The following is an 8,270-nucleotide window of genomic DNA, read 5'->3' as shown; positions in this document are numbered from 1 at the left end:
TCATCCACTTCCAAGCAACTTCCTGTCAGTGAACCTACACTGGGTGTAGCAGTTTTTAGTTCATATTTGGCAGGTTGATTGGTATTACATCCAGCTTTTGCAGAACATAGCTATCTCAGGTAACACACTTTATAGTTGGCACACATGGGCCAAAAGAGCCACATGCACCCCTCCCACCATTAGCAGGGATCCCTGGCATAGGTTGGATTAGGTCAGGTTCTCAACCCATTTATCACCAGGAAATTCTCATGCCCATTTGGAGACATTAGTCAACATAACCGAATCACCTAGAGACACATTTTATACCATCGAGTCACTAGCCATGCCATGGCCTGCAGTTTGTAATCCATGTTCTCCTATCTTGAGAATACTGTGCAGCACAATCTGAAGTCTGTGCTGTTGCTGCTGCAATTCCATTCTGGATGAGTTTGAGAGGGAAAAACTAAGCATGTTACAAACAAAGGGAAAACAGGCAAACTCCATACAACCATTGGCCAGGTCTATATTAGAACATCGATGTTTCAGAACATCAAATGTTCTAATATCTAACCCTATTCAGCAAATGCTGAAAATAGCGAAGCTGCAGAAAACTGAATTTTTTTCCCAGGGAAAGAATTTGGTTGTCTGTTTCTGTCACTTCACTATTTTCAGTGCTGTGATGGAACGTTACAGGTCGGGTTCAGGTAAGTGTGTGATTGTGTGGACGTGAGGGTTAGGGCGGATTAGATGAGTTAGGGTTAGGGCGTGGGTCAGGTAAGTGTGTGATTATGTGGACGTGAGGGTTAGGGTGGGGTAGGTGAGTTAGGGTTAGGGCGCTGGTGAGGTGAATGTGCGATAGTGACGGACCTTATGGTTTGGGTTAAGGTAAGTTGATAGTTAGTGGTGTACGTACAGTTTAGTGTAGGGCTACATGTAAGATTTTAGGTGTATGTGTGTGGATTGCTGTTTGTTTGGTGTGCTTGTGTTGTGTGTATGTGTTTCAGAACAGCAAATTTGTTCCCAAGGAAAAAAATTTGCTATTCTGAATGTTCGATGTTGTCAGCGTTCGCTGAATTGGGTTCAATATTAGAACATTCGAAGTTCTGTCAATTCAATGTTCTAATATAGACCCCCGTTGGCCAGGGGTGGAGATCAAAACTTGTACCTTGCACATGGGATGCAAGACTTTAACCATTACCCCATTATGTCATAAAAATGTTTTACCTTTATTTATGTTAGCAGTTATCATAACATTTCTCTCTAAAGTTGTACAAGGTATGTATTCCTTGTGGTTATAACAGTCTGTTTATCCCCTGCTGCCTACAAAATATCAGTCCTAGTGTTCTCTCTTCCTTGGGGTGTGATAACTGACCATAGCTGACCATCATTCAGGCAGCAATCAGGGGATATCTGGTATGGGATAATTCTCCAGCACATTGCTGTTGACCTGCACACACAAGCTCATGTGGGTCCTGCAATGCCCTCATTGCAGATTCAGGATGTGTACACATGCTTAGATAACTACTACGAATGAACTTTGAAGAAGCAAAGCACACACCCCTAGTGTAGCTGCTGCATGTCATTCACTTATACTCAGTGGGGTCATAGCTGCATTTCTTACTCTTGTGTATTTATGAATGCAGAAGTTTTTTTTTCAAAAATTCATTGGGGTAAACTAAACATAGTCAAATTATACTTCTTATCTACCAACATCTTCCATCAACTATTACTGAGAAGATGAAGGCATTTACACCAGTGAGGAAAGATCTCTTTTCTAAAGTGATTCATTTTGGACTGCATGCACTGCTCTACTTCATTGCAAATGTAAGGATATTTACTTTTCATGTAATTCTTACAAGGTATCTGAAGACGGGTTAAGAACTCTTTGCTTATTGAGTAGCCATCATCATTCTCTGGTGCCTTGTTCTCAGGCAAATTTCTCTCACTGTAAAATACATTTCTATATTATTATCATTTCATTAGTTTTTTCTGTTTTGGTTTTCCTTTGGGGGTCCTGTGGTTGGTGTGGTATGTTCCTCTAGCTTGTTGCAAATATATTTATTAAATATTAATGGACATAAATACCCCAGCAAACAAATGAATTTGTTAAACTGGCCCAGTATGCGAAATCAGATTAATCTTCTCTACAGAAAGTTCATTTATCAGGAAAAACTGCATTTACTAAATGGTAAGGAATGCATTGATTCAGGTTTTGTCAGTTCTCTTGGCAATAAATGAAGAATTAACATTGTATTAATGCCCAGGGAGACTTTTCAGATCATCGACTCCTGAAGTGATGCGGAAGCTCAAATTATGTTAAAATTACTTTATAAAACACTAATATGTTTCATGGGTATATTTTAACACCAATTAAAAAGTATATAACATTTTTTTCTTATCTGGATAATGGGCATCAGAAGTTAAAATTATTTCAGCTGGTGATTAACATGATTCAAGGTAAAGTAACAATCAGTTATATTAATTTTAAAAGTACAGCTGCTATTACATTTTCAAAAATATTATTTACCTTTTTATTATAGCACACTTTGGTAGATTATTGGTATTTTTTTCATATAACAGATATTATTTTTCAGCCACTTCATTTTCATGACCGGTAAATTATCTTAAATTGATTATTTATTTTGCCTTCTTCATTTCAAGTTTGAATCTAAAATGTGTCCATTGTTGTAAGGAAGGCCTTCTGTATTGCACAACTTATAAACAAAGGAATTTTGTCTAGATCTTAGGATGTCATTGTCTTCCTTCACTCTTATTAGCCCAGTCATTGAATAAAATTATCCTTTTGGCATGCATCTGCACAGACACATTTAACAACTGAAATGCCAACAGAGATACCTTAGTAAAAGGTTACAAGGCCTTAACAATATGTCCTACATAGACTGACTTAGAGCCCTGTCACTATACTCGGTATCCTGCGGACTGCTAAGAGGTGACCTGTGTCTTGCATACAAGGCATTCTCGAACCCAATACTGATGGATATACTGCACATCAGAAGTCCAGTGCCATCAGAAATACACAATCTAGATCTAAAACTCTTCTTCAACATCAACAAAATAGTTTGGAGAGACAGGTATACCTCACAGAGGATACTGTTGCTCTGGAGAAAACTCCCCATCTTCATAAAATAAAGTTCATTCCTGCCCATATTCAAGTGCAACTAAGATATATGGATGGGAAACAGAAAATTTACTCCAGGACTTTAACCTATAGTGCTAATGGACAGAGGCAGCTCCTAAATGCATTATCCCATGCATGGGTCCCCTCAAGTCCCCTTAAATTATCTATGGTATTAGGGGTGATATATAATTATCAACATTGGGATGGATAAGGCTAATTTATAATCAAATGGATAAGTTAGTTCAGGCAAAAAAGTGAAATTGGATAACCTTAAAATGGCCTGTAAGGGCTGCTAACCTAGTACTACTTATGAACCTATAAACATCAGTTTTCATTATTTTATACATCCCTATTAATTCAAAATGTACATAATGGTATTGGTATAAATGCAATAATAGAAAAGAAAATGAATTCAAGTGGCATTTTCATTCTTTTCATGCAGTAATCATATAAGTTTTCATTTTATCAATTGTCATTAACTCCCAACATTAAATAAATTGCTCAACTCCTGCCTTCCATTAAATCTCACTGCTTCTGAACATTATTCTACATACATTGTTTCCACAAATTCAATTTAAATCTATGTAATTTGATCCATTGGTCTTCTAACGATCCCACCCCAATTCTTTTATCTCCTTTACAAATTTCAGTACTTCAGTAATTATTGATATGACTTTTAATTTCCTTATTCATGTTTTGGCAACCAATATTATTAAACTTAGTAAGGGTTTGCTGTGTTTAGACAATTTGGATCATAGGTCCCAGTTCAAAAGAATCATTTCTTTGGTTGTATCCATGTGTTCCCCCAACATCTCTGCCTGAGTACTCTGTAGAGAGGGGTCTTCTGCGATGGTGTTTGATGAACAGATATGGTTTTCTGCTTGCTGCCTGAAATGAACTAAGTAGAGGTAGAAAAATAAAGCTGCTTGAATTATCAGATGGATAGTGAAGAAAAATAAGTCTGAGAAATCTTGTTGACCAAAGGAAAGTCGGGAGAGAAGAGAAACAGTGCGATAAATGTGTAGTAAGTGCATTTGTTGCAGCAGCAGAGGGAGAGATGGAAAAAGACCTGAGGCAAGAAGAGGGAACATAAATATTCACCTGAAATAATGAAAATACAAGAAAAAACAAGGTCCTAAAGATGAGGGATTTATTGAACGAGTATACCAAAAGACAGATAGGAAGTCAGAGAGGGTAGAGTATCTCTGTCTGCCCACTCCAATGACAGTGAAAGAATTACGAAAACAGAAAGTTAATGCAATATGCCAGGCTAAGATGGAAGTAGCTCAGGAGGAAGTGAGGCAAAATCTCATTAAACTGAAAGACAGAGAAAGGTAGGAGAATGTTTTATTAATATATCAGAAGGAAATAAGGGCAAAGACTGTAAAAACTTCTTCATAAGACAGTTAAGTAAAGGGAGTGGCATGCCACCAAACTGTATACTAGACAGACCACAGAGAGTATATCAAGCTTCTGGATTGTCTGGGTGATACCCAAAAAGCAGCATCTCAGCAAACTATGGAAGAAAGGTAAAGTTTTGATGGCTGGTGAGAAAAGAATGATTATGGACCAGGGCTACTTACTGGGCACAGGATAGAGATGGAATAAGTTTGTGCCATTGTTCAGGAGTTGTAGAAGTCTTAATCCAAATTTTAAACTATTATGTTCATCAATTTTAAAGCATTCTTTCTAAAGAAACTGAAAACATTTTGGACCCATTCAGGGCAGTGCCAGAGCTTGAGAGATATTAGCACTTTTTCTATCAGGAAAACCAAGCAAAGAAAGGAGAACAGTGGGAGCAAGAAAGCTTCAGATAAAAACACTGGAAAGGAAAAATGACCAGTTAAATCCTTCCTGCTCTTGTAACTGAAGATGAAAGAGAAACGATGTGATATGAAAAGAAACACTTAAGGGTATAGGGCATTGTGCTTATTGAGTGCTAAGAGGCGGAAGGCTACCATTCAGCTAAGAGTCTTCAAGAAGAACAGTAAGAAAGTTGGACAGGACACAAGAACCTGATGTAATGGACTGTAAGGTTTTCTTTTAGAAATTAAGGTGAAATGTTTGAGTTATAGTAGTTCCTTGTTGCCAGAAGAGGCAGACTGGTCTAAAATTTACTTTTCCTAAGTTTAGAGTGTAATTAATCTGAATGCATCTTGAAAATTAAAATACTGCAAAGTTAACAGTTTGTTTTATTACTGAAAATGGGGGTAATGAGGCAAAAAGTAAAAGGAGCAGTGAAATGGGCTCAGAGACAAACATGTTTCAGGACAGAAGCAGGGAAAGTAGCTTTTCAAGAGAAGGGTCAACAAGAAAAGTGATTGTAATGTTCCCATAGTAACATAGTAGAGAAGAGATTAGAGTGCATTATTGGCTTCAACTAATGTCAGGAAGAGAAAGAGAAGGAATTCACAATTAGTAAAGGGAGAAAACAAAAATTGCGAAAGGCGTGAAGTAAAATGCAAACAAGCTATCAGATGGAGAAGGCTATAGGAAATCAACTGTGCATGAGTGATCAAACATATCTGACCAGTATATAATTAGAGTCAGTGGGTTATTGTGGTTAGGTTTCAATGGAGGAGGGATGGCAATGTTGAAGGCAGCATTATGTATGCCATCCTGTGGAAACAACTTCTGCAGTATTCTTTCCTGAAACTCTCTCATTTGCAGAAATATCATTTTGATTTCCTCCTGCTGCTTAACACTTTCCATAATACCTTCTTCCTCCATAAACAGTATTTGTTGAAATAATATATCCAGATCCACAATTCTACCTTCCCTTGGTTGCTCTCTCTCACTCCTTTCCTCAATGTTGATGTTTGTTCTTCTACTCCCAGCCACCACTGCTCCAGGAAATGGGAGACGTGCAGGTACAATGATCACAAAAAGTATGAAAAGTTCCCTGGTGCTCTTGTTAAATTCCCCTGAGTAGTATAGATACCCCTCTGGTCTACCCTGGCTACTAGCCTAGTGGAACTAATGCAGTCAACAAAGGATAAATAAATAGGTAAATAGAAACATACAAATATCTTCACATTCTCCCTTTGTAAATTGCCTTTTTAGTCTCTTTCCTAAATGGGGATTTAATAATATCCATGTAGGAATAGTGTAAGTCCTACTTGGAAGGCATTGTGGCCATGTCTGTGGCTCCCCTCGGCAGCGTGCCTTGCATATTAATGAAGGCGTGCTACTGAGAGAGGGCCATGTACATGGTTACAGAATTGGTGTAGGGAGTGTGTTATAGTGTCTGCAGATGAGTAACACACCCACTGCACTGTTAAAGTGTTGGATGGCACTTAAATATTAAAGTTAAATATCTTTGTATTTTTCTTTTTTGTGTGTGTGTTTGTGCAGAGCAGAGCTTAGCAATGGACACATGCCAGACATCTAAAAATAGCAACTGGATGCTTTTAATTTCATACAATTGTCAAATTTAAGCATAGCTGAGCATGTTTGCCTAGTACGGTGTGGTGCTCAGCAGTGTTTAAACATAGCTGAGAGCTATATAGAAATGAGTAGTAGTTCTCAACATATCCACGTAGCTGAATGGTTAAAGTCACAGCCTTGTGTGCAGTAGGTGCATGGTTCACCTACACAGACAGGCCAATCAGCTTTTATATTTAATGGCAAGATTATATAAATAATTTTATTTTTTATGTATTTATTGACATTTTTTAACTGGGTTAGTCCAGCTGGGCCAGAAGCTCATTGTCAGTTGAGACCCAAGGAGAAAAACTCCAGTTAAGGTCAGGAAATATAGAAGTAAAATACATACACATAATAATAAACTAGTAGTAATGAACAATTTTCTTTTTTTTTTTTACATGTGGTTTGCCCATAGCTAAGCTCTGCTAAGCACTGCTAAGCCAAGCTGAGCAGTGCTTAAACAGGACCCATTTTAGCAGTACTTAGCAATGCACAGCTCCACTTAGCTGGTCTGGGCACTGCTAATCAAACCCTGTTTAAACAGTCCTCAGCTCTGCTAAGCTTTTTTGTACACCTCTAAGCATTGCTAAGCATTCCCAGTTTAAGCACTGCTCGGCTGAGCTCAGCGGATTTGCTCAGTGTTAAGCTTTGCTTAGCATTTTTAATAATGGTCCAATTGTGGCAAAGGGCAGGAAAACAGCCTTATTTAAGCCAAACAGGCAGGAGTACAGCCAGAATCTGTTGGAGTTTGATCACTGCAGGAGCTATGGCTGGAGTTGGAGAGGGTCCACACTTCTGGGCACTGGGGCATTTTGGAGTCCAGGGTCATGGTTGGGCTCCTTGTGAAAAACCATGGCGACCGGCTGCTGCAGGGCCAGTACCAGGGCTCCGAATATAAGTCAGAGGCCTTAGACTGGCTGGCATGTGACCTCAATACTGCAACTGGCATCCACCAAACTGGTGAGCAGGTGCTCTTGGCCCAATGGATCCAAGACACTGGAGACTGCAATGTCGCAGAAGTTTGTAAGTATAGTAACCACTGATTTCCCATATTCTAATATGAATATCTGATAGACAGGTACACATAATGGTATATTTTCCCTTCACAGCTGCAGAGGAGCAGGCTTACAACCTGGAGGTCCATGCAGGGTGCCTGGCCAGGATGCACCAAGAGTGTGGTGAGTAAAGATATATCTTGCAATATATAGTAATCTAATTAAGAAAGAGTAGTAACTGCCAGTAGATATAGTCTGTTGTGAGTGTACTGCAATGAATGTGTTCATAGATTTGGACTGATATATGTGAGTATTGCCAGGTACAATTCAATAGAGATAAAAGCATGAAACATGCTACTGTTACGGAAAGAAAGTTAATACTGCATTAATAATGACTGGGAATAATATGCGTATACTGTATTAATAATACATGTTCTGGTAATAAAGTACACCGACATTGAAAATATGAAGGAAATAAATTAACTGCATTCCTAATGTACAAGAAATGCAGTACAACTAAAGTCAGAATTTTGAAGAAATAAAGGTAGTATTGCATAGATTGTGTAATAGCAAATGTCTTCCAATGCCTCCATTATTTAAAGTTTAGAGCAATAAAGATTGTCAGCTGTATACCAATCACTGTGTCATGTCACCCTCAATAAATCTGTGTTCTGCCAATTGTTGTGTGTATTCTAAGCTGTTGTTCAAGAAATCAAATATTACATATGCTG

The sequence above is a fragment of the Protopterus annectens genome, chromosome 8.part0, assembly GCF_019279795.1.
Source record: "Protopterus annectens isolate FY-2018-M chromosome 8.part0, PAN1.0, whole genome shotgun sequence".
Classification (NCBI taxonomy): domain Eukaryota; kingdom Metazoa; phylum Chordata; order Ceratodontiformes; family Protopteridae; genus Protopterus; species Protopterus annectens.
This window is presented reverse-complemented; position numbering follows the sequence as displayed.